The sequence below is a fragment of the Apodemus sylvaticus genome, chromosome 18 (assembly GCF_947179515.1).
Source record: "Apodemus sylvaticus chromosome 18, mApoSyl1.1, whole genome shotgun sequence".
Classification (NCBI taxonomy): domain Eukaryota; kingdom Metazoa; phylum Chordata; class Mammalia; order Rodentia; family Muridae; genus Apodemus; species Apodemus sylvaticus.
The window spans coordinates 61,872,146-61,899,890 of record NC_067489.1 but is presented as its reverse complement, the minus strand read 5'-3'; positions in this window follow the sequence as shown (position 1 = coordinate 61,899,890).

Genomic DNA, 27,745 nt, shown 5'->3' with positions numbered 1-27,745 from the left:
ATTTTAAGGCTTTACATTGTCTGAAGATGTCATATGTTTTTCCCCTAAACAATGCTAGTGCCAATATGCCAAATGAATTCTTTCTTGTTATTTGTACAGTTAGAATAAGGAGTATTATAATGACAGTATATTCTCTGTGCACTCTACCATGGGTGACATCTCCTGGGTCTGATGTCACTTCATAAACAGCACAGGAGGCACAACATCCCTGCCAGAAAAATCTTCTGGCAGATGCCCAGACTGAATATTTTTTGTACTATCTCTGACTTCTAAGGTTTGCAGAAAGAAAAAAAAAGTTCCAGAAATTAAATATGTCAAAAGGATGGGTATTCAGAAATGAAAGATGAGGAAAAAAAAACCAAAAAAAAAAAAAAAAGAAAGAAAAAGACATTTTTCTTACGCTTTACAAATCACTGGAAACAATTCCTTGGTTGCTGACATCTCTTATGCTTTAACCACACAAGAGCTAATGAAGCAAACCTCTTGGCATCTTAAAACTCATGCTACCCCAGCTTAGTGTTACTACAAAGGCAGAAGCAGCCGCAGCCAAAACAGATCTATATTCTCAACTAAGCTCCGCTTTTAAAAACTGTGAGCCTAAGAAGTGGAGTGGATACCGTTCTCAGATCCGACTGGCGAGCTCTAGACAGTGTACCTTGGCTGTCACTCATTCCCCTTGCTGTTGTGGGTAGATTTTTCCAAATTCCCACTGAAGTCATTAGTTAGAGTCAACGTGAGAAGAGAATATAAGATGTGGGAACCCCAAATAGGAGAGAATACACTTAGACTATTTTCTGTGTAGAGTCTGAATTTTCATTGATTCAGCTCTCCATTCTATCATTGGCTGGTTTACGAAAAGTATTTAACACAATTATAGTTAAAAGGACAACATCAGTCAGAACAACTCATAGGCTATGAGTGGGCCTGGAAGGGACGCTACACTTCCCCAGTACCATCTCAGGGATGCCTATGTAGGTAAACTGAGCAAGCTCTTAGCTCTGCCAGCTGCAGGCAAGGTTTTCTTTCCCAAAGTTTGCTCATCAATGTAGTGTCCTCAGATATTGTCAAATACCCTTTAGCAGGTTGGTTCTGATGTAATGAAATAGCACATAATGGTGGCTTTCATGGAAATGTTTTATTTTCTCAAATTCAATATGTCAGTCCAAGATCATGCTCGCATGGTTGAGAGATTTTTTTCTTGGATTATAGACATTGTGTCACAGTGTTTGGACATAATATTTTCTTTGTGTGCGTGCTGAAAGTTGACAGGCAGATATCTGACACCTCTTTGCCTTCTTAAAAAGATACCAATGCCAAGACTCATATTGGATTAAAATCCTATCCTATGTAATTTTTTAAAATTCATTATTTTTGAGAATTTTGTATATATATATATATAATGTAATATTATCATATGTCCTCATCAACTCCTCCTGTGTCTTTTCCCATGTTTTCCTCCCAGCTTCATCTTCCTTCTCTCTCTCTCTCTGTCTCTCTCTCTGTCTCATTTTTATTGGATATTTTATTTATTTACATTTCAAATGTTATACCCTTTCCTAGTTTCCTCTCCACAAAACCCCTTTCCTATTCCCCCTCCCCATGCTTCTATGTTTCTTTATGTCTTTCCTTTCTTTCTTCCTACTTTGCTCCCGTCCTCCCTCATTCCCTCCCTTCTTCTTCCCTTCTTCTTCCTTTCCTCCCTCCCTCCCTCTTTCTTTCTTTCTTTCTTTCTTTCTTTCTTTCTTTCTTTTCTTTCTTTCTTTCTTTCTTTCTTTCTCTCTTTCTTTCTCTCTTTCTTCTCTTTCTCTCTTTCTCTCCTCTTTCTCTCTTTCTCTCTTTCCTCTTCTTTCTCTCTTTCTCTCTTTCTCTCTCTCTTTCTCTCTTTCTCTCTTTCTCTCTTTCTCTCTTTCTCTCTTTCTCTCTTTCTCTCTTTCTCTCTCTCTCTCTCTTTCTTTCTTTCTTTCTTTCTTTCTTTCTTTCTTTCTTTCTTTCTTTCTTTCTTTCTTTCTTTCTTTCTTTTGTTCTAAACACACTAAGTCCATTTAGCACTGTCTTTTGGTACAACGGGTACATTTGAGCATGTGAAACCTATTGATGGCAACAGTCTCAATAAAAACGATTCCCTTTCCTTAGTGTGGTCACTGAGAAGTACTCAAAGCCCACTCTTACAGTGGACACATGTCCTATAACAAGATAACATCTATTCCAACAAGGCCACACCTCCTAATAGTGCCACTCGCCATGGGCCAAGCATTCAAAAAACATGAATCTATGGAAGCCAAATCTATTCAAACCACTACAGAAATGTAGAAATATTGTCATTTAGCAAAGTAATTGCTAGGTTCTATACTAGATCCTATGACACCTCCCTCTAACGGCTTTTGACCAAGGCATGTAACTTTATCCTGTGCACCAGGCCTTAAATCATTCAGAAAACAGTTATCCACAGTAGTTAAGCTACCAGTAAACCTGTTCTGTCTGACAGTAGTGTCTTCAGTAATAAGTTCTTACCATGTAGTCATGGTAGAAAGCCAATGGTGGAAATTGCACTATTGTGTTGTTGTAGAAACTTTGAGGTTATTCCTGACTAGTAACTCATTATGGGACTTGCAGGGAGTGGGGACCCAGAAAATGGGAAATCATTTGAAATGTAAATAAAGAATACATCGAATAAAAAATGCTTTTTATTAAAAAAAAAGTTTTATTTAATAACACATGTCTCTGGGAATTACACTCTCCACACATGCAGAACAATTCCATTCCAACCTATTTAAAAGCTGTTTTTTTTTAACTAGCTTACAAATTAATGGCTTTCCATAAGGCCTTTTCCTTAGTTTTGGTTAACCTATTATCTTAGTTATTGTTTTATTACTGTGAAGAGACAACATGACAAAGGTAACTCTTGTAAAAAAAAAAAACACGTAATTGAGGGCTTACCTATACTTATAGAGGCTTAGTTCATGACCTTCATGGCAGGAAGTAGAGAGGCATGGCATTGGTGCAGTAGAACGTAAATGAGAGCTTTACATCCTAATCTATAGGCAGCAGGGAGAGAGAGAGAGAGAGAGAGAGAGAGAGAGAGAGAGAGAGAGAGAGAGAGAGAGAGACTGTACTTGGAGTGGGGTTTTGAAACCTTAAAACCCACTGTCAGTGACATGCCCCTTTCAACAGTTCCACACCTCCTCTGAAAAGGCAACATCTCCTAATTCTTCCCAAATAGTTGCATCAACTAGCAACTAAGTATTAAAATATATGGATCTGTGGGGACATTCCACTTCTTGGTACTCATAGGCCTATAGCCATATTAGAGTGCAAAAATATATTTAGTTTTGTTGAAAAGTCCAAAGACTCTTCTGAGACTCAAGACAATCTCTTAGCTATAATTCACCATACGTAAAAATTAAAAGTACAGATCACAGATTTCCAGAATATAATGGCACAAAATATATATTACCATTTCAAAAGGCACAAGAGGGGAGTGTGGTGAAGAAACAGTGGACAAAAGCAAGATCAAAACCCAGAAGGTAAAATTTCAAATTCTGCAGAACTATGTTTGATGTCCAAATGTTTAGAGTGTACTTTCCTTCCAGCTTTGCTGACAGTAACACATTTCTGTTTCTTGGGTTGGCTCCATACCCTATTAGATACTCTCCTTGGCAGATATCCCATTGGCATCCCCAATATCCTTGAGTATCCAATATAATGTAACCTTCAATTTATTTATTTATTTATTTATTTATTTATTTATTTATTTATTCATTCATTCATTCATTTATTTTTATTGGATATTTTATTTATTAACATTTCAAATGTTATCTCCTTTCGGGTAACCCTTGAACCCCCCTATCCTATCCCCCCACCCCCTGCTTCTATGAAGGTATTCCCCTATCCACCCATGCACTCCCACGTCCTCGCCCTCGAATTTCCCTACACTGTGGCATCCATTGAGCCTTCACAGGACCAAGGACCTCTCCTCCCATTGATGCCTGACAAGGCCATCCTCTGATACATGTGCAGCTAGAGCCATGAGTCCCTCCATGTGTACTCCTTATTTAGTACACATGGTGACTTAGCCCCTGGGAGCTCTGGGGTGTCTGGTTGGTTGATATTGTTGTTCTTCCTATGGGGTTGCAAATCTCTTCAGCTTCTTCAGTCCTTTCTCTAACTTCTCCATTGGGGACCCTGTGCCCAGTCTAATGGTTGGCTGAGAGCATCCACCTCTGTATTTGTCAGGCTCTGGCAAAGCTTCTCAGGAGCCAGCTATATCAGGCTCCTTTCAGTAAGCACTTCTTGGCATCCATAAAAGTGTCTAGGTTTGGTGACTGCATATGGGATGGATCCCCAGGTGGGGCAGTCTCTGGATGCCCTTTCCTTCACACTCTGCTCCAACTTTGCCTCTGTTTTTGCTCCTGTGGGTATTTCGTTCCCCTTTCCAAGAAGGACCAAAGCAATCACACTTTGGTCTTTCTTCCATGCAGGGACTCCCCTGCTCCATGCCTAGCCTCCGTAGCTTTTATTAACTATGGAGGAAGATTCCTTAACCCTTTTCCTACATTCCATCTGAGCCTGAATTTGTATCCATTATTACTAAAGATGCAGAGTTCTTTTGCTTGCTGGGGCTGGAGCCTGACCCCTCTTTGAATTACATTTGTATACTATCTCAGTTGAAGATGGATTCCTTTGCTGTTTAATTTTTTCTTTAATTTGTCTTCACAAATGGTAATTTTGGCTGGGTGATATCTTGCTGTGAAAGTACTACTTATTTTATTCTTTTTCAAATTAGGCTTTTAATTAAACTTTTTATCTCTTTGAGCAAAGAACTTATCTCCAACATTTAATTTCCTGGTGCTCTTTTACCCCTCAAATTGTACCTTTTGTATTTATCTCTCTTTGCCTGAATTGTTTCTTTTCATTGTAGATTTGCTATGCTGTCTTGCCGTCTCCTCTGTCAACAGCATTAACACAAAACTCTTCAATTTAGGGGCAGGCAGGTTTTTAGGATGAGAGTAAAAAAGCAGACATATTCTTTGCTAACATAACATAAAAATGATCTCTAAGCCAGCCAATAATATTATTTCCCTCTAAAACCTCTTGATCTGAGCCTCCATTATCCATAACACTTTCAGTATTACTGTCTTCCAAGCTCCTACTAGGGATAGCTCATTAAATCCTATTGAAAGCGTTCAACCCTTTTCTTTCTAGTCCCCAAACCCAAAGTCTTCTATATTTCTCCAACAAACAGCATGGTAAGGCTCATCACAGTAATACCTTACTCCCTGGTACCAATTTCTGTCTTAGTAGTTTATTGCTGTGAAAATACCCATGACCAAGTCAACTCATGAATAAAAACATTTAAATGAAGTGGGCATGATAAAAAGTGAATTTGTACGCACTGTTGGTCATAATGTTAAGTACTGTAATTCCTTTTGGAAATCAATGTCATTAAAAATAAAGCCTATAAATAGAACTGCTACATGAGACAGCTCCATTGCTTTTGAGCATGAACCCATTGGCCTTTTGTAGAACCCTCCTCCTACTACAGGGACATTTACACATCCATATTCATTGCTGCTCTATTGACAAAAGGTAGGAAATGATCTCAGCCTAGATGTCCATTAACACTTGAATGAATGAGAAAAACATAGCATACCTCAGCTCTAGAGAAAGATTAATTAATGAAATTGATGAGTAAATGGGTAGAGTTGAAAAAATTATAGTGCAGTAGCTCAGATTTCAATAGGTAAAAACTGTATGCTCTCTCTCATATGTGGTTCCTAGCTTCAGATTTCTTGTTTTGTTTATTTGGAGCCCAACTGGAAACTAGGAAGGGACCTCGTGGCACATCAAGGGAGGAGTGGTGGTAGTAAACTGTAGGTAAAATGAGAATACTGAAGTAGAATACTGAAAGTTGAAAGGTTTAGCAGGAATAGGTGTAGGAGTATGGAGCTAGCATATAAAAAGAAAGATTAGATTAAGGAATTGGGGTGTGTAAACTGCATGAAAATTGAATGTCTCATAACATATAAAAAATAAAATAAAAACTGGAGGCCTAGTATAATCTTTGACAGATTTTAATCATTTTCTTTAAAGGTCTTAAATAGAGGCATTGTTTGGAGCTTTAAGGAATGAGTGGAGGGATTAATTTTAGGCAGAGCAAATGGCAATTATTGATTAGTTACTTCTGGTTATAAATGTTTGGTACATAAAACATAATAAAGGAAGTTAATACTATCCATTATGATGGATATTATGCTAAAATAAACATTGAGCTAAATAAATATTGAAAGAAAACTATACAAGGAACTGGAAAGTTGTCAGAATTCTGTGTTCAATATTTTGAATCCTGCAAACATGGAGAAATTCAGGGCATTTTCTATAGGGTGATAACTTAAACCCTTGAAGAGCTAAACTGTAGGCTCAGAGAAGGTCCATGTTCTTATGATGTTGATTCCCAGGTGCCCCCTTAGGCTATACTATGAGGGAAGAGAGCCAGTTAACCCACAAGAAGCTAATAGTATCACCTGGTTTTGGTTGTGGCATCAAAACCACTGTTATATTGCAGAAGCATGTGGACCACACTTAGATAAAAAACAGAACTGCAGAGCATTCAGTAGACCTTAGTCATAAAAGTGGGTTCTGTTTTCATCTATATAAACCTTCACTGTTCTGACCACATTAGTTTCAGGGTACACTTTGGACTTTGTGAGGAAAGCAGCAGATTTCCTTGGCATTATTTTCTAATTGCTACTCTCCCCACAGCTTTTGATATTTATAAGCAATTCAATTCTTCCCAAAACTTGATTATATGGATTGTTCTAGGTTTGGCATTGCCCTTGTTCTTGATACAAAATTATGTTAATATATTTTTTTAAAATGTGCATGATAGTGTACATTCTGAAATGGAAACATGATTCAGTTGGAAGAACCAGGAGGCTGACATTCAGATGCCAATGGATTCCTTATTCATTTTTTCCATGTGAGATTTATTTTAAAACTTCAGGTTGCCATGATGTTAAGCAATATCAATTTAATTTCCATCATACTGATTGCTTAAAAGTGCTTTAGTTTTAAGGTCAGTTGCCTCCTGATGACTGTATTCTAGGAAATTTATGTATCTTCGAAAATTATGTTGCTCAAATACCTGACTCGTCATCCTTCTCATGGCTATTTGCTATTCTAGTTTGAGGGATCTGTCACCATCCTTTATCATCTGTGAGTACTAGGCACACATGTGGCACACAGACACATGCAGGAGGAACACTCAAAGATAAATAATAATTCTGAGAAATCATTAAAATTCACATTTAAGATACTTGAAGGTAATTTCCTCTTGCTGAAGATCTAGCACAGTTAGGACATAGGACTTGGAAGATTCAATCTGACTGTAACCTGAAAGGTTACATTTTTTAGCTAGACCAAAAAGTCTAGCTAAAAAGCAGAAACAAAAACAACAAAAACAAAAACCTTTGAGGAGAGGATAAAAACCTTGCCTTAGTGGTTTCATTGCAAAAGGCTAGTAGAAATATTTTCATTTCTGAGTTGTTATTACAGACAACAGCATTTGATTTTTTCCAAGATAAAATTCATTTCACAACAGCCTTTCCAAATGGCACCACTATTTTAATGTGTAGTGGAATGTTACTCAAACACCTACCTTTCCATTCTGCTAAAGGTTAAAGGTTAAATCTCAATAGGTCGCATCTGAATTTTTGAGTTTCACACTCAGGGAAATTACTTTCTAAAAAGAGAAAAATAAGCACCAGAACCTTTGGAAATGTATGCAGTGAAATTTTTGCTGGTCATTTTTTTGAGAGATCAAGAAGAAAAAAATGCTGTCAGCTGTCCTACTAAATTTGGAAGTGCAATGTTGTGCCAGTGGGTATTTTAGCAAGGCTGATGCTATACTTGGAAGTTTGTCAAGTACATCAATAATATTTCATAGCACATGTTGATGTGTGCAAAGTAGGCCCAGAATTTTTCTTCACCCTCACAATAAGAAATCCCACATTTAAAAATGTGTCTGGGTGGCTTCCTTCACTTTTTTGTGTTTATCTTTATGGTGCTTATTAGTGGAAACATAAGCTTATTTTAAAAGTCATATCTTGGCTAACAATGTGAGATTTTATTCACCCCAAAAAGCTAAAGTTTGTTTACAAAAAGAATAGAAAAGTACATTGCTTAATCTAGACAGCTGGACAGCTAATCTTGTTCATAAGTCTCATTGAAGGACATTCTCCTGTTGGCTGTCTGAGAAAACTCACCCTCTCTTTTTACCTGCCATGACCCTTCCAGAACCTTCAGTGAAGACAATGGCCAATTTGTAAGGATAATTCACATAAAATTATGTCCACCATGAAATTACACCCACTAAAGACAACTCATTGATGTGTACACTCAACAATTGAAAGCCAGGAGTAGATGAGTACAACAGTAGGATTTCTTGGAAAGTTGTTGCAGAAAGGACAGAGTCTTGGACAGGTTAAGTCAGATCCTGTCCCATGTGTCTTTTGAAAACTATAACTTTTCCCACACATATTTTTTTTATTGTTCTGTTGACTAAGACCATTGATGATATGTATTTGTTTAAAATTAGACTCATGTTTAGACGTGGATGACTGAAAGGAGAACAGAGGTAGACCAGTTGCTTCCCACGCCTGTAGAAGTCCTTGTTCAGAAAGGGTTGCTTTTTAGGAAAAGCCATTTGTTCTCTTGACTGTCCAGATTTCTTTAATTGAAACCCCAGGCACAGAAAAAATTAAAGAAACCCTAACTATGCTGTCAGGTATACTCAGCTGGGAAATCCTGTCAAGCTCACATTGGAAAGCAGAGTTTGGGTCCCGGATGTCAAGTGAAGCAGAGCAAGAAGCACGAGAGTGGGCAACTTCGAGCAAGGCGACCAGTGCCCTCAAGTGAGTTTTCAGTAATCCTGGCAATTAACATTAATTGCATCCATTAGAACATGTTGAGGCAGCCAGCATTTTCTCTCCAGCAACTGAGCAGGGAACACAGGAATGGCAGAACAGCTGGGACAGTGTCCTTCTAGGCTCCATCTGCACCCAGGAGGTGGGCTGAGCCACAGCACTCTGTGCCAGGGGAGAGCTGGTTACCCAGGGGTGCTGAGACAGGCTTGCAGGTGCACAGGAGGGACAAGTACCAGCCAAAGACAGCACTACTAGCTAACAATGGAGATAACCAAATGGTAAAAGGCAAATATCTAATGTTACCAACAGAAATCAAGGCAACATGGCACTATCGGAACCCAATTCTCCCACAACAGTAAGTCCTGTATACCCCAACAAACCAGAAAAGCAAGATTTGGATTTAAAATCACAGTTCATGATGCTGATAGAGGGTTTCAAGAAGGACATAAATAACTCCCTTAAAGAAATACAGGAGAACATAGGTAAACAGGTAGAAGCCCTTAACAAATTACAGGAAAGCATAACCAAATAGGTGAAGAAATTTAACAAAACCATCCAGGATTTAGAAATGGAGGTAGCAACAATAAAGAAATCATAGAGGGAAAAACTCTGGATGTAGAAAACGTAGGAAAGAAGTCCTGAGTCATAGATGTAAGCATCAACAACAGAATACAAGAGATAGAAGAGAGAATCTCAGATTCAGAAGATACCAAAGAAAGCATTGACACAACAGTCAAAGAAAATGCAAAATGCAAAATGTTCCTAACCCAAAACATCCATAAAATCCAGGACAAAATGAGAAGATCAAACCTAAGGATTATAGGAATAGAAGAGAGTGAGGATTTAAAACTTAAAGGGCCAGTAAATATCTTCAACAAAATTATAGAAGAAAACTTCCCTAACCTAAAGAAAGAGAAGCCCGTTGAACACCAAATAGATTGGACCAGAAAAGAAATTTCTCATAATAATAATAATAATAATAATAATAATAATAATAATAGCACCAAATGCACTAAACAAAGAAAGAATATTAAAAGCAGTAAGGGAAAAAGATCAAGTAACAAAGAAAGGCAGACCTTTCAGAATTACACAAGACTTCTTGCAAGAGACTATGAAAGCCAGAAGATCCTTGGCAGATATCATTCATACCCTAAAGGAGCACAAATGCCAACTCAGGTTACTATACCCAGCAAAACTTTCAATTGCCATAGATGGAGAAACCCAGGTATTCCGTGACAAAAACAAATTTACACAATATCTTTCCACAAATCCAGCCCTCCAAAGGATAATGTATGAAAAACACCAACAAAAGGAGGGAAACTAAATACTAGAAAAAGCAAGAAATTAATCTTTTAAGAAACCATAAAGAAGAGAGCCACACAAACATAACTCCACATCTAATAACAAAAATAACAGGAAGCAACAATAACTTCTCCTTAATACCTCTTAATATCAGTGGACTCAATTCTGCAATAAAAAGACATAGACTAACAGACATTTGCTGCATACAGGAAATTCACCTCAGGCACACAGACACTACTTCAGATAAGAAGGTTGGAAAACAATCTTCCAAGCAAATGGTCCCAAGGAACAAGCTGGTAAAGCCATTCTAATATCGAATAAAATTGACTTTCATCCTAAAATAATTAAAAAAAAGATAAGGAAGGACACTTCATACTCATCAAAGGAAAACAATCTACCAAGAAGAATTCTCAATTCTGAACATATGTGCTCCAAATACAAGGACTGAGTGCTTTTGTATTTCATAAAAGAAACTTCACTAAAGTTCCACGCAGACATTGCACCCCATAGAATAATACTGAAAGATTTCAACACCCCACTCTCATTAATGGACAGATCAGGGAAATACAAACTAAACAGAGAAACAGTGATATTAACAGAAGTTATGACCCAAATGAATTTAACAGATATCTATAGAACATTTTATCCTAAAACAAAATAATATACCTTCTTCTCAGCACCTCATGGTACTGTCTCCAAAACTGACCATATATTCAGTCACAAAACAGACCTCAGCAGATATAAGAAGACTGAAATAATTCCATGCACCCTATCAGATCACCATGGATTAAGGCCGGTCTTCAATAACAACAACAACAACAACAACAAACAGAAAGCCTACAAACACATGGAAACTGAATAACATTCTACTCAATGATAACTTGGTCAAGGAAGAAATAAAGAAAGAAATAAAAGACATTTTAGAATTTAATGAAAATGAAAGCACCACATACCCAAACTTATAGGGAAAAATGAAAGCAGTGCTAAGAGAAAACTCATAGCCCTGAATGCCTCCAAAAAGAAACTGGAAAGAGCAAATGCAAAGAGTTTGACAGCACACCTAAAGGCTCTAGAACAAAAAGAAGCAAATACACCCAAGAGGAGTAAACAGCAGAAAATAATAAAACTCAAGACTGAAATCAATGAAGTAGAATCAAAAAGAACTATATAAAGAATCAACAAAACCAGAAGTTAGTTCTTTGAAAAAAATCAAGATAGATAAACCCTTAGCCAAACTAACCAGAGGCACAGAGACAGTATCCAAATCAGAAAAATCAGAAATTAAAAGGGAGACATAACAACAGATACTGAGGAAAGCAAAAAATCATCAGATCCTACTACAAAAGCTTATACTCAACAAAAGTGGAAAATCGAGATGAAATGGACAATTTTCTAGACAGATACCAGGTACCAAAGTTAAATCAGGATCAGACAAATGATCTAAACAATCCCATAACCCCTAAATAAATAGAAACAGTCATTAATAGTCTCCCAACCAAAAAAAAAAAAAAAGCCCAGGACCAGGTGAGTTTAATGTAGAGTTTTATTATACCTTCAAAGAAGACCTAGTACCAATATTCTTCAAACTATTCCACAAAATAGAAACAGAAGGAACACTACCCAATTTGTTCTATGAAGCCACAATTACTCTGATACTCTGAAACCACAAAAAGACCCAACAAAGAGAATTTCAGACCAATTTCTCTTATGAATATAGATGCAAAAATACTCAATAAAATTCTTGCCAACCGAATCCAAGAACACATCAAAATGATCATACACCATGATCAAGTAGGCTTCATCTCAGGGATGCAGGGATGGTTTAATATATGGAAATCCATCAGTGTAATCTACTACATAAATAAGCTCAAAGAAAAAAAAAACCTACATTACCATCTCCTTAGATGCTGAGAAACATTTGACAAAATCCAACATCTCTCCATGATAAAAGTCTTGGAAAGATCAGGAATTCAAGGACCATACCTAAACATAGTAAAAGCAATATACAGCAAACCAGTAGCCAACATCAAACTAAATGGAGAGGAACTTGAAGCAATCCCACTGAAATCAGGGACTATACAAGGCTGTCCACTCTCTCTCTAGTGTTCAATCAATATAGTAGTCAAAGTCATAGCCAGAGCAACTGGACAACAAAAGGAGGTCAAGAGGATACAAATTGGAAAGGAAAAAGTCAAAGTATCACTATTTGCATATGATATAGTAAAATTAAGTGATCCCAAAAAGTCCACCAGAGAACTCCTAAACCTGGTAAGCAACTTCAGCAAAGTGGCTGGATATAAAATTAATCAAACAAATCAGTAGTCTAACTATACTCAAAGAATAAAAAGGCTGAGAAAGAAATCATGAAAATGACACCCTTTATAATAGTCACAAATAATATAAAGTACCTTGGTGTGACTCTAACCAAGCAAGTGAAAAATCTGTACGACAAGAACATCAAGTCTCTGAAGAAGGAAATTGAAGAACATCTCAGAAGTTGGAAAGATCTCCCATGCTCATGGATTGGCAGGGTTAATATAGTAAAAATGGCCATCTTTCCTAAAGCAATCTACAGATTCAATGTAATTCCCACCAAAATTCCAACTCAATTCTTCATAGTTAGAAAGAGCAATTTCCAAATTTATCTGGAATAACAAAAATCCCAGGAGAGCAAAGACTATTTTTAACAATAAAAGAACTTCTGTCAAAATCACCATCCCTGACCTCAAGCTAGACTACAGAGCAATAGTGATAAAAAAAAAAAAAAAACCCTGCATGATATTCATACAGTGACAGGCAGGTTGATCAATGGAATAGAAGCCCCAGAAATGAACCCTCACACCCATGCTCATTTGAACTTTGACAAAGGAGCTAAACCATCCAGTGGGAAAAAAGACAGCATTTTCAGCAAATGGTACTGAGTCAACTGTCAGTCACCATGTAGAAGGATGCAAAATGATGTATTCTTATCTCCCTGTACAAAGCTCAAAGCTCAAGTGGATCAAGGATTTCCATATAAAACCAGATCTACTGAATCTGAAAGAAGAGATCTTGGGGAAGAACCTGGAGCACATGGGCACTGGGGAAAATTTCCTGAATAGAACACCAATAGTTTATGCACTAAGATCAAGAATTGACAAATGGGACCTCATAAAATTGCAAAGCTTCTGTAAGGCAAAGGACACTATCAATAGATCAAAATGGCAACCAACAGATTGGGAAAATATCTTTACCAATCCTACATCTGATAGAGGGCCAATATCCAATATATACAAAGAACTCAAGAAGTTAGACTCCAGAGAAACAAATAACCCTATTAAAAGATGAGGTACAGAGCTGAACAAAGAATTTTCACCTGAAGAATTTCGAATGACTGAGAAGCACCTTAAGAAATGTTCAACATCATTAGTCATTAGGGAAATGGAAATCAAAACAACCCTGAGATTTTACTTCACACCAGTCAGAATGGTTAAGGTTAAAAACTCAGGAGACAGCAGGTGTTGGTGAGGATGTGGAGAGAGAGGAACACTCCTCCATTGCTGGTGGGATTGCAAGCTGGTAAAACCACTCTGGAAATCAGTCTGGCGTTCCTCAGAAAATTGGACATAGCACTACTGGAGGATCCAGCTATACCACTCTTGGGCATATATCCAGAAGATGCTCCAACATGTATTAAAGATAAATGCTCCACTATGTTCATAGCAGCCTTATTTATAATAGCCAGATTCTGGAATGAACCCAGATCTCCCTCAACAGTGGAATGGATATAAAAAATGTGATATATTTATACAATGGAGTACTATTTAGCTATTAAAAACAATGAATTGATGAAATTCATAGGCAAATGGATGGAGCTAGAAAATATCATCCTGAGTGAGGCATGCAATCACAAAGGATCACATATGGTATGCACTCGCTGATAAGTAGATATTAGCCCAAAACCTGAGAGTATCCAAGATACCACAGAGTATCCTGTGATCCATAGACCACATGAAGCTCAAGAAGAAGGAAGACCAAAGTGTGAATACTTTGATCCTTATTGGAAGATGGATCAAAATACATGTGGCTCACAGGTACCAATAGACTGTGTCCACAATGGAGAAAGAAACCGAGGAGCTGAAGAGATTTGCAGCCCTGCAGAAGCAAAAATAATATGTATCAACCAGTAACCCCAGAGCTCCCAGGGACTAAACCACCAATCAAAGAATGAACATGGAGGGACCCATGGCTCCAGCTACATACATAGCAGAAAATGGCCATTTCAGACATCCATGAGCCAAGAGGCCATTGGTCCTGTGAAGGCTCGATTCCCCAAAATAGGGAAAGGCAGGTCAGGAAGTTGGGGAGGGGGGTGAACAGGGAGAAGGAGAATGGGATATAAGCTTTTCAGAGGGGTTAGGAGGAAAGGAGACTGGGTTACCTCACTGAGTATGATGTTTTCCAGCTCCATCCATTTGTCTAAGAATTTCATGAATTCATTGTTTCTAGTGGCTGAATAGTACTCCATTGTGTATATATACCACATTTTTTGTATCCATTCCTCCATTGAGGGACACCTGGGTACTTTCCAGCTTCTGGCTATTATAAATAGGGCTGCTATGAACATAGTGGAGCATGTATCCTTATTACATCCTGGGGAATCCTCTGGGTATATGCCCAGGAGTGGCATAGCAGGGATCCTCCTGAAGTAATGTGCCCAGTTTTCTGAGGAACCACCAGACTGATTTCCAGAGTGTTTGTACCAATTTGCAACTCCACCAGCAGTGGAGGAGTGTTCCTCTTTCTCCACATCCTCACCACCACCTGCTGTCTCCTAAATTTTTTTTTTTATATTATTCGATATATTTTTATTTACATTTCAAATGATTTCCCCTTTTGTGGTCCCCCACTCCCCGAAAGTCACATAAGCCCCCTTCCCTCCCCCTGTTCTCCCACACACCCCTTTCCACTTCCCTGTTCTGGTTTTGCCTTATACTGCTACGCTGAGTCTTTCCAGAACCAGGGACCACTCTTCCGTTTTCTTGTACCTCATTTGATGTGTGGATTATGTTTTGGGTATTCCAGTTTTCCAGGCTAATATCCACTTACTGGTGAGTGCATACCATGATTGATCTTTTGAGACTGGGTTACCTCACTTAGTATGATGTTCTCCAGCTCCATCCATTTGCCTAAGAATTTCATGAATTCATTGTTTCTAATGGCTGAATAGTACTCCATTGTGTATATATACCACATTTTTTGCATGCTTTCTTCTGTTGAGGGATACCTGCGTTCTTTCCAGCTTCTGGCTATTATAAATAGGGCTGCTATGAACATAGTGGAGCATATATCTTTATTACATGCTGGGGAATCCTCTGGGTATATGCCCAGGAGTGGTATAGCAGGATATTTCGGAAGTGACATGCCCAGTTTTCTGAGGAACTGCCAGACTAATTTCCAGAGTGGTTGTACCAATTTGCAAACCCACCAGCAGTGGAGGAGTGTTCCTCTTTCTCCACATCCTCGCCAATACCAGCTGTCTCCTGAGTTTTAATCTTAGTCATTCTGACTGGTGTAAGGTGAAATCTCAGGGTTGTTTTGATTTCCATTTCCCTGATGACTAGTTAAGTTGAGCATTTTTTAAGATGTTTCTCCGCCATCAGAAGTTTTTCAGGTTTGAATTATTTTTTTAACTCTGTATCCCATTTTTTAATAGGGTTATTTGGTTTTCTGGGGTCTAACTTCTTGAGTTCTTTGCATATATTGGATATTAGCCCTCTATCTGATGTAGGGTTGGTGAAGATCTTTTCCCAATTTGTTGGTTGCCAATTTGTCCTTTTGATGGTGCCCTTTGCCTTACAGAAACTTTGTAAGTTAATGAGGTCCCATTTGTCAATTCTTGATCTTAGCGCATACGCTATTGGTGTTCTGTTCAGGAACATTCCCCCTGTCCCTAATTTCTTTCTCAGCTTGCTTATCCTTTGAGTATAGGGAGGCTACTGATTTGCTTGAGTTGATTTTATAACCTGCCACTTTGCTGAAGTTATTTATCAGCTGTAGGAATTCTCTAGTGGAGTTCTTTGTGTCACTTAGGTAAACTATCATATCATCTGCAAATAATGATAGCTTGACTTCTTCCTTTCCAATTTGTATCCCTTTGACCTCCTTATGTTATCTTTTTTTTCTTTTTTTTCTTCGATATATTTTTTATTTACATTTCCAATGGTTTCCCCTTTTCTAGCCCCCCACTCCCCGAAAGTCCCATAAGCCCCCTTCTCTCCCCCTGTCCTCCCACCTACGCCTTCCCACTTCCCCAGTCTGGTTTTGCCCTATACTGCTTCACTGAGTCTTTCCAGAACAAGGGGCCACTCCTCCATTCTTCTTGTACCTCATTTGATGTGTGGATTATGTTTTGGGTATTCCAGTATTCTAGGTTAATATCCACTTATTAGTGAGTGCATACCATGATTCACCTTTTGAGTCTGGGTTACCTCACTTAGTATGATGTTCTCTAGGTCCATCCATTTGCCTAAGAATTTCATGAATTCATTGTTTCTAATGGCTGAATAGTACTCCATTGTGTAGATATACCACATTGTTTGCATCCACTCTTCTGTTGAGGGATACCTGGGTTCTTTCCAGCTTCTGGCAATTATAAATAGGGCTGCTATGAACATAGTGGAACATGTATCCTTATTACATGCTGGGGAATCTTTTGGGTATATGCCCAGGTAATTGCCCGAGCTAGTACCTCAAGTACAATATTGAAAAGATAAAGAGAAAGGGGGCAGCCCTGTCTAGTCCCTGATTTTAGTGGGATTGCTTCAAGTTTCTCTCCATTTAGTTTGATGCTGGCTACCGGTTTGCTGTATATTGTTTTTACTATGTTTATATATGGGCCTTGAATTCCTGTTCTTTCCAAGACTTTAAGCATGAAAGACTTTAAGCATTTAAGACTTTAATGCTGAATTTTGTCAAATGCTTTTTTAGCATTCAATGAAATGACCATGTGTTTTTTTCTTTGAGTTTGTTTATGTAATGGATTGCATTGATGGATTTCCGTATATTGAACCAACCCTGTATCTCTGGAATAAAGCCTACTTGATCATGGTGGATGATCGTTTTTATGTGTTCTTGGATTTGGTTGGCAAGAATTTTATTGAGTATTTTTGCATCAATGTTCATAAGGGAAATTGGTCTGAAGTTCTCTTTCTTTGTTGGATCTCTGTGTGGTTTTGGTATCAGCATAATTGTGGCTTCATAGAAGGAATTGGGTAGTGTTCCTTCTGTTTCTATTTTGTGGAATAGTTTGAAGAGTATTGGTGTTAGGTCTTCTTTGAAGGTCTGATAGAATTCTGCACTGAAGCCATCTGGTCCTGTGCTTTTTTTGGTTGGAAGGCTTTCTATGACCCCTTCTATTTCATTAGGGGTTATGGGAGTGTTTAGATGATCTATTTGGTCCTGATTTAATTTTGGTATTTGGTGTCTGCCTAGCAAATTGTCCATTTCCTCTAGATTCTCCAGTTGTGTTGAGTATAGGCTTTTGTAGTAGGATCTGATGATTTTTTGAATTTCCTCAATTTCTGTTGTTATATCTTCCTTTCCATTTCTAATTTTGTTAATTTGGATACGTTCTCTCTGCCCTTTCGTCATTCTGGCTAAGGGTCTAGCTGTTGATTTTCTCAAAAAAACAGCTCATGGATTCGTTGATTCTTTTTATGGTTCTCTTTGTTTCCACTTGACTGACTTCAGCCCTGAGTTTGATGATTTCCTGTCTTCTACTCCTCCTGGATGAATTGGCTTCTTTTTGTTCCAGGGCTTTCAGGTGTCTCATTAAGCTGCTAGTGTATGCACTCTCCATTTTCTTTTTGGAGGCACTCAGGGCTATGAGTTTTCCTCTTAGCACTGCTTTCATTGTGTCCCTAAGATTTGGGTATGTTATGCCTTCATTTTCATTAAATTCTAAAAAGTGTCTGATTTCTTTCTTTATTTCTTCTTTGGCCAAGGTGTCATTGAGTATTGTTTAGCTTCCATGTGTATGTGGGCTTTCTGTTGTTTTTGTTGCCAATGAAGACCACTCTTACTCCATAGTGATCCGATAGGAGACATGGGATTAGTTCGAACTCTTTTATATTTGTTGAGGTCTCTCTTGTGACCAATTATATGGTCAATTTTGGAGAAGGTACCATGAGGTGCTAAGAAAAAGGTATATTCTTTTGTTTTAGGGTGAAATGTTCTATAAATATCAGTCAAGTCCAATTGGTCCAAAGCTTCAATTAGTTTTATTGTGTTCCTGTTTAATTTCTGTTTTCCTGATTGGTCCATTGAGGAAAGTGGAGTGTTGAAGTGACCCACAATTATTGTGTTAGGTGAAATGTGTGCTTTGAGCTTTAGTAAAGTTTCTTTTACGAATGAGTGTGCCCTTGCATTTGGCGCATAGATGTTCAGAATTGAAAGTGCTTCTTGGTGGATTTTTCCTTTGACCAGCAAGAAGTGTCCTTCTGTATCTCTTTTGATGACTTTAGATTGAAAGTCAATTTTATCTGATATTAGAATGGCTACTCCGGCTTGTTTCCTGAGACCATTGGCTTCTAAAATTGTCTTCCAGCCTTTTACTCTAAGGTAGTTTTTGTCTTTGACATTGAGGTGTGTTTCCTGTATGCAGCAAAATATAGTATCCTGTTTCTTTTTTTTTTTTTTTTTTTTTTTAATTTTTTTTTATTCGATATAATTTATTTACATTTCAAATGATTTCCCCTTTTCTAGCCCCCCCACTCCCGCAAGCCCCCTTCTCTTCCCCTGTCCTCCCACCCACCCCTTCCCACTTCCCCGTTCTGGTTTTGCTGAATACTGTTTCACTGAGTCTTTCCAGAACCAGGGGCCACTCCTCCTTTCTTCTTGTACCTCATTTGATGTGTGGATTATGTTTTGGGTATTCCAGTATTCTAGGTTAATATCCACTTATTAGTGAGTGCATACCATGATTCACCTTTTGAGTCTGGGTTACCTCACTTAGTATGATATTCTCTAGCTCCATCCATTTGCCTAAGAATTTCATGAATTCATTGTTTCTAATGGCTGAATAGTACTCCATTGTGTAGATATACCACATTTTTTGCATCCACTCTTCTGTTGAGGGATACCTGGGTTCTTTCCAGCATCTGGCAATTACAAATAGGGCTGCTATGAACATAGTAGAACATGTATCCTTATTACATGGTGGGGAGTCTTCTGGGTATATGCCCAAGTATCCTGTTTCTTTATCCAGTCTGTTAGTCTATGTCTTTTTATTGGGGACTTGAGTCCATTGACTTTAAGAGATATTAAGGAATAGTGATTATTACTTCCTGTCATTTTCAATTTTATTTTTATATTTGAGTGGTTATCTTCTTTTGGGTTTGATGAAAGAAGGTAACTATCTTGCTTTTTCCAGGGTGTCGTTTCCCTCCTTGTATTGGAGTTTTCCTCCTATTATTCTTTGTAGAGCTGGGTTTGTAGAAAGATACTGTGTAAATTTGGTTTTGTCATGGAATATCTTGGTTTCTCCATCTATTGTGATTGAGAGTTTTGCTGGGTATAGTAGTCTTGGCTGACATTTGTGTCCTCTTAGAGTCTGCATGATATCTTCCAAGGATCTTCTAGCTTTCATGGTCTCTGGTGAGAAGTCTGGTGTGATTCTGATAGGTCTTCCTTTATACGTTACTTGGCATTTTTCTCTTTCTGCCTTTAATATTCTTTCCTTGTTTAGTACCTTTGGGGTTTTGATTATTATGTGACAAGAGGTATTTCTGCTCAGGTCCAGTCTTTTTGGAATTCTGTAGGCTTCTTGTATATTCATGGGCATCTCTCTCTTTAAGTTGGGAAAGTTTTCTTCCATAATTTTGTTGAAGATATTTGCTGGCCCTTTCAGCTGTAAATCTTCACTCTCATCTATACCTATAATCCTTAGGTTTGGTCTTCTCATTGTGTCCTGGATTTCCTGGATGTTCTGGGATACAAGCTTTTTGCATTTTGCATTTTCTTTGACTGTTGAGTTAATGGTTTCTATGGTATCTTCGGCATCTGAGATTCTTTCTTCCATCTCTTGTATTCTGTTGTTGACATTTGCATCTATGTCCCCTGATTTCTTCTCAAGGTTTTCTATCTCCAAAGTTGTCTCCCTTTGTGATTTCTTAGTTGTTTCTACTTCTGATTTTAGAGCCTGGATGGTTTTACTTAGCTCCTTCACTTGTTTTCCTGTAATTCTTTAAGAGATTTTTGTGTTTCCTCTTTCATGACTTCTGCTGTTTGACTCACTTTCTCCTGCATTTCTTTAATTTGTGTGTGTGTGTGTGTGTGTGTTTCTTCTTTATTGGCCTCTATCTCTTGAACCTTATTCTCCTGAATTTCTTTAAGTGATATTTGTGTTTCCATTATAAGGGTTTCTAGCTTATTCATGTTCCCCTGTATTTCTTTAAGAGATTCATTTATGTCCTTTTTGTGTTCTTCTAGCAGCATCATGAACAGTGATTTTAAATCCAAATCTTGTTTTTCTGGTGTGTTTGTGTAATCAGGACTTGCTGATGTTGGAGAGTTTGGTCCAGACGTTGCCATATTGCCTAGGTTTCTGTTAGTAGTGTTCCTGCGTTTGCCCTTTGCCATCTTGTTATTTCTGACGTTTGTTGGTCTTGTCTCTGACTGGTATTTGTGCCTCCTGTGAGGCTATATGGCTATTTCTTCAACACTGGATGGCTGGGTTTTTCCTGTTACAGATTGCTAATGCACTGCCCTCCTCTTGGGTGTCCTTGCAACCCCTGTGCCTTGCTCCAGGTTGTCTGTTTGAACCAGGTGGTGCCCGTTTGCTCCTTCAGTGAGTGCTGATGGTCTATGCTGCTGCGGGACGTTTTCTGAGTGCTGGTCACTCTGCTGGGCAGCCTATCTCCCAACAGGGTTGGTGTACACAAGGCTAGCCTAGCTGCTGAGGTCCTGAGTCTAGGCAAAAGCCTGGCAGGTTAAGGCCTGAGCAAAGTTACGCTCGGGCTATGACTGTTAATTGGTTCTGTCAGGTGGCTAGGATGACTGTGTGCATGAAAGTGCAGGGAGAGTCTGCTAGGCTAACAACCTCCTGGCTGGGTTGGCACACAGATGGCCCACCGAGCAGCCCAGGGCCTGGGGTCAGTCCAAGGCCTGTCTGTCTTAGACTCTGCTATGTTAGCTTCAGGCTATGACTCTTAGCTGGCTTTGACTGCTAGAACTCTCTGGTGTCCCGTAGTCAAAATGGCAGAGAGCACGCTGGGCCGGGCAAAACAACCTCCTGGCCGGGTTCACACACAGATGTCCCCCCCCCTGCACCCCCAACAGCTCTGGGCCTGGGTGCAGGCCAAGGCCCGTCGGGCTTAGACCCCCGCGATGTTGGCCTTGGGTTATGTTTGCATACCTCAGTCTGTCTGATCTCTCTGGCGCCCGAGAGATCCAAGATGGAGACTCTGGTAACTGACTGGCGGGAGGCAGAGTTCTGATGTGGCTTCTGTGGGGTGAAAGGCACTGTAAATCTGCCACCGCTTGCAGCCAGGCTGGCCAGCGAAGGTCAGTGGTAGCAGGCACAAGGCCTGCCTGGACTTTGTCACCTTGGTTCCACTGCTGATGGCCCTTCCGCTGGACCAGCTGCCGCCACTGCCACTGTTGTTTCCTGAGTTTTTAATCTTAGCCATTCTGACTGGTATGAGGTGAAATCAAAGGGTTGTTTTGAATTGCACATGTTATGCACTCACTGATAAGTGGATATTAGCCTAGAAACTTGGAATACCCAAGACACAATCCACATATCAAATGATGTCCAAGAAGAACAGAGGAGTGGCACCTGGTTCTGGAAAGGCTCAGTGCAGCAGTATAGGGCAATACCAGAATAGGGAAGTGGGAAGGGGTAGATGGGAGAACAGGGAGAGGGAAGAGGGCTTATGGAACTTTTGGGGAGTGGGGAGTCAGGAAAGGGAAATCATTTGAAATGTAAATAGAAAATATATGAAATAAAAAAAAGAATGAGAAAAAAAGGAGGAAAGGAGATACCATTTGAAATGTAAATGAAGCAAATATCTAATTAAAAAAGCATGTTGAGGCTCACAACAACTTCTAATTTCACAGAGAAACTGAATAACTTACTCATAGTTATGCAAGAGTTATAGGCCTCAGAAATCAAAACTCAAGAAGTTCTAAGTCCAAGCTCTTCTCTGAAGTTCTTATACTCTCTCTAGTGCTTTGTCGAATTCTATGAGACTTTGGTTAATATTTTTATGTTTTAGCATATAACAGGATGGGAGAAGATTTACTGTGTATCTCTAATAATTATGACAGATTTTAACTAAAAATATGATCCATTTTATACTTCTTTAGAATATAGGCAAAACTGTAATACTTTGCTTATTACACATTATTATCACCGATCTATATATAAATCTTTTTTTAACTTAATTAATTAAAAGTATGTGATGACTAACTAAGGACCTAAAATCTGAAGAATCAGTTGCCAGTAAACTTCCTGTATATTCTATTATCCATTAGCATTCTCTATGAAAATCTCTAGGTGTAACCTCAATCATTTTGCCTCTTGCTTTATCAAAAGAATTCTGTGAGATATATACAAATATGTTTTAAATCTTTGTTTTAAAGCATAATCCATACAAAACTGTACCTGGTCTCCTTGTATTGTATTTGTGCATAGAGATAGTTGATTAGTTGTCACATCTGAAAACTACTTTGAAGTGGAACTTCTGGTTCTCTGAAGTCCTTATACTCTCTCTAGAACTTGGTTGAATTCTAAGAGACTTTGGTTAATATGTTCATTGGAAAGTTAGTTATGTCAAATGACGTTTTTCCTGGGGCACACAGGTGAAAGGATGTCTTGTTAAAGGAAACACGTGAAAGAATGTTTTCCTGAAGCAGACCCAGGTGAAAAGGTATTTGGATATAGCAAACACGTGAAAGACACTTGATGAAGGAGTATAAATGTGACCTCACAGTCAGTGGGAGAGGAACATGGAGCATTGGCTTGGTTTGCTTCAGTGACATGCATGTATTCGTTTGCCTTATACAGAGTTGTTGAGCTCAACTTGTGATAACACTGCCATTGAGAGAAACTCGCCCAAGAACTGTTTCTGAGGTTCCTGCAGCAGCTTGCCAATTCTGAGGTCTCACCTCAGACTAGCTGGTGAGCCTGGTGGTTTCCTCAGGATTGAACTACAGCAGCCTGGTGTCTGCTTGCTGAAAGGACTGTGCTGGACTGCTGGTTTATGCCTGGTGTCTGCCTGCCTAGAGGACTGATTTGCAGCTCCTCTAGAAATGTATTTGGTATTTGCTATGGGACTGAACTGCTGCCAAAGATCAAGCTCACGTCCAAAGAACTATTGCTGAACAGGTCCACTGCCCCATATTCTAGTAACTTCTCTTTTCCACTACCTCTGCTGGGTGGTGGACTGGAGAGTTTGAACCTTTATTAAAAGTAGGTTGCAGAAAATGTATACCTTGGGCTGGCGAGGTGGTTCAGTGGTTAAGAGCACCGACTGCTCTTCCAGAGGTCCTGAGTTCAAATCCCAGCAACCACATGGTGGCTCATAGCCATCTGTAATGAGACCTGATGCCCTCTTGTGGTGTGTCTGAAGACAGCTACAGTGTACTTATATATAATAAATAATTCTTTTAAAAAAAGAAAATGTATACCTATATTACTTAATTATAAATGAACTAAAATTGAGATTGGAGATACAGCTCAGTGAGTTGAGTGCTTGAACAACATGTACAAAACTCTAGTTGGATTTTGGGACATTCTAATTAGGGAGTGGCAGTCCCAACTCTGGGGAGGTGAGTCACCATGTCCAGAGCTCAAGGCCATATGTTTCTATATTGGAAGTCTAAAAACAGTTTGGGAGCATGAGACCCTGGCTCACAAATGTAGTAATTAGATAATTGATTAAAATTTATCTATTCCCTTTTTTGATAGATAGTTGAATTGTTTCTAGATCTGACTGTTTTAGTGAAAAGATGTGCATGTTAGTATAAATGGTTTTTTAAAACTTTTTATTAATTCATTGTAAGTGTCACATCATGTACTCAATCTCACTTATCTCCCCATGCCTTTGTATTCACCCCTCCACCCATTCAAGCTCCCCGCAAAAGAAAATAATAATAATTTAAAAAAACATTAAAAAATCCCACTGAGGAAGTAGTAGTGTGTCACAGTGTGTTCCACAGTACACTCTTTTGTCTACACATCTTTACTTAAAAATGTTCATCACAATGAGTCATTTGAGGCCTCTGGCTTCTGATACTCAATCAATCCTGCATCCTCACTGGGACTTCTCTCAGATGTCTTGTTTTGCCCTGGTGTCATGAAAATCCTAAGGCTTTGGACCACTAGGACCAGCTCTTTCATATACTCCAGGAGTTCATAAATGAGGGAGATGTTGGGGGTGTGCCAATTCGTAGCTCTGGGATCTGGGCCTGGGTGGTAGCTGAGTTGGTTAACCTGACAGATCTCCTATGGCCACACCACCAGAGAAAGCTCTCCAGCACTGTCCTAGCTAGCTCATTCAGTGTTTCAGCCAGTGAGAGACTGGACCTGTTCTCCCTCTCTGATGCCTACAAGGCTGACTCACCCATGCCTTTTGCTATCAGGGCCAGCTCTACTATGCTGCCCAGGCAAGTCACAGGGCCCACTCTCCCAAGTGCAGCAGCCAGTGAGGGGCTGGGCCAGCTTTGCACAGCCACTGAACATTAACATCGTCCTTGATGGCAGTCCAGACCAAGGATGTTCACAGCCCATCCCAAGGATGTTCACATGGTCATTAGTGGTAATATGAGCCATGGGCATCAACATAAACCCCCGCTGCTGCATGGCCACAAACTCAGACACATCAGCAGCAGCACGGGTGGGACTTCAGTTCAGGTGGCAGAGCAGGCTATCTACATCATGCGATTCCTCTCCAACCTCACATCTCTAGTTCTGACTCTTGATTGTAGCTTCTAATTTTAAAAAATCACGCTATTGTTGCTCAATTGGCTCACTCCCATAACCCTTATCCCAAGAGGGGTCGTTACCAGCCCCACCTTTGAATCCATGGATAAAAATACACATTCTGTTTTATTTCTTTAGAATTTGCCTGCTAGTATAATTGCTGGGCTCAAATACCTCCCACTTAGAAATGTATGCCCTTATTAATTTATTATCTCTGTCTCACATTCCACCATTAGCCAAAGTGCTCACACCAGCTAGTCCCCACCAACCTCCTTGGCCATCCAAGGGTGACAGAGGCTGTGAGTTCTAGCTTCCCAAGAACTTAAATAATTGCTGTGTCTTTCTCATTCCACAGCCTGGCCACAAAAGCCCCTTCTCTTTCCCTGTGTCTCCATTTCCTACTGGGCCCAGGAAGTCCCACCTTCTGCCTAGCAATTGGCTCCTGGCCTACTTGACTGACAAAAATCAACAACCAATTAGGGAACCAGACCTTATTATCACTCCTGCACTACCTAAACCTCCTCCCACACTTCATCAGGTAAACCTGTTCTGCTTCTCTTTCTCTCCCATCTCTCTACTTCATACTTACGGATAGTAGAGGCTCACACAGCTGGCTGGCAATGTGGCAGGCAGGCCTCTGGTTGTCTTCCCCCCCTGTGCTTGTCTTGCAGGCACGCCTTTTGGATATATTCTTAAGTGACCCATTGGTAAAAATATAGATCATGGTTAAGGATATAATGAATATAATAGAATATAAAATAATAAGGATATAATAAAACTTATTAGATAATGTCAAATTATTTTTAAGGTAATGGTATTAATCTGTAGCAATAGTTAAAAATAGTATAATAGTAGATAAATAATGACATTGGTTTATTTTTCCCAGTATTTTTATTGTCAAACTTCTTAAGTTTTCAAAATTAAGTATAGCTCATTTAATATGAACTTCTCTAGTTACTAAGAAGTTGAAAACTTCATATTTTTATTGGCATTATAGGGTTACTTTTGGAATCAGTACTTTTGTTACTAGTCTTATATGTTGTGTTTCTTTTGGTTCTATCTATTTAATAGAATACAATCAGTAATAGCTTCTTAATGTTCTTTATTTGTATTGCAAATTGCAGTAAGATATTATTTCTTGGTCTTTCCAAACCATGTTTTTTATGAACAAATGATTTTGTTTTTTCCTGTAGTTTAATTTGTCTATCACTACTTCTATGTCTAGAAACTTATTTTGAAGACCAGGGATCTTTACTAAAGGAAATGACAAAAGAGTTAACACATAGGAATAAAACCCAAACTCTAGGTTGAAGTATTCATGTTAAAGAAGACCAACTACTTACAAATCAGTTCTCAAGTTCAATGTAATACTAACTAAAACTCTGGGCTATAACCTTGACAATTTCAAATAGTTCCTAGAAATAATAGGGCATTAATAAAGACCTGGGAAGAAGAAACATGGTAGGGTGGGATTCTTCATCAGAGGCTTAAGCTGTTTTCAAAGCAGAAGCCTTGAAATAGTACATCAGGATGCAGGCATGACGGACAGGTCAGTGACATGCACAGGCAGAAGCCTGTGGGTCAAAACACTGTCCAGACCATGTCACAGCCCATCCAGGAGCCATCTGTGGTGCTCAATGAACTGTCTGCGGGGAGGGTTAACTCTTGTTACATATCTTCTACCAAGTGCATTGGAGATGGATGGCTTGACTTGCAGGTGCATCATGGAGCAATGCATTAGGAAGTGCTCATCGACAGTCCAGGTCTATCTATAAAGAAATGAGCCTTTCTCATTTCTCAAAGAAATAGGAGCACTTAGGAAGGCAGATATCTGTGAGGTTGAAGCCACCTAGGTCTGCATAGGAAGCTTTAGGCCATCAAAGACTGCTTCCCAATGAGATCCTACCTCACAAAATAATGATAATATAAAAACCAGGCATGGCAGTGCACACCTGTAATCCTAGAACTTTGGTGGAGCTGAGGCTCGAGAATTATCAAGAGTTCAGGCCCAGCATAGGTTTTATAGAGGAAATCTGTCACAAAGACACTACAATCAACCAGAGATGTACCTCATTTGACATGCAGTTTGTGTAGTATACATGAAATCCCGGGCTCAATCTTAAGAAAAATATAGGCTTGGTGGTACCAAACTATTACCCCAGCATGCAGGACTTGGAGACAGGAGGATCAGGAATTTGTTTATTTGAGATTGTTTATATATTCCTAATTTTTATTCAAATATAATTTTGACATTAAAATATTTCATCTGTTTACAGTAAAGTTTTATTTAAGCTATGCAGAAAGTATAGCACTTTATTCATCTCTTCACTACTAATTATTTTTTGTTGCTTGATTATTGAAACATTCTAGTTTTCATATTAATTGTGTGCATCTGTTTGGGGTTATGCAGCCTATTGAATTGTCTATTATATAATATTTTATTGTCTGTGGAATGATTATTTAATAAATGTAATTTTGCTATTAGTTTTCTAGGTCCCTGCACTTCCCTAATTTTTCAGTGTATAGCTAGCAAAACAATGCATGGTAGTCTTAAATA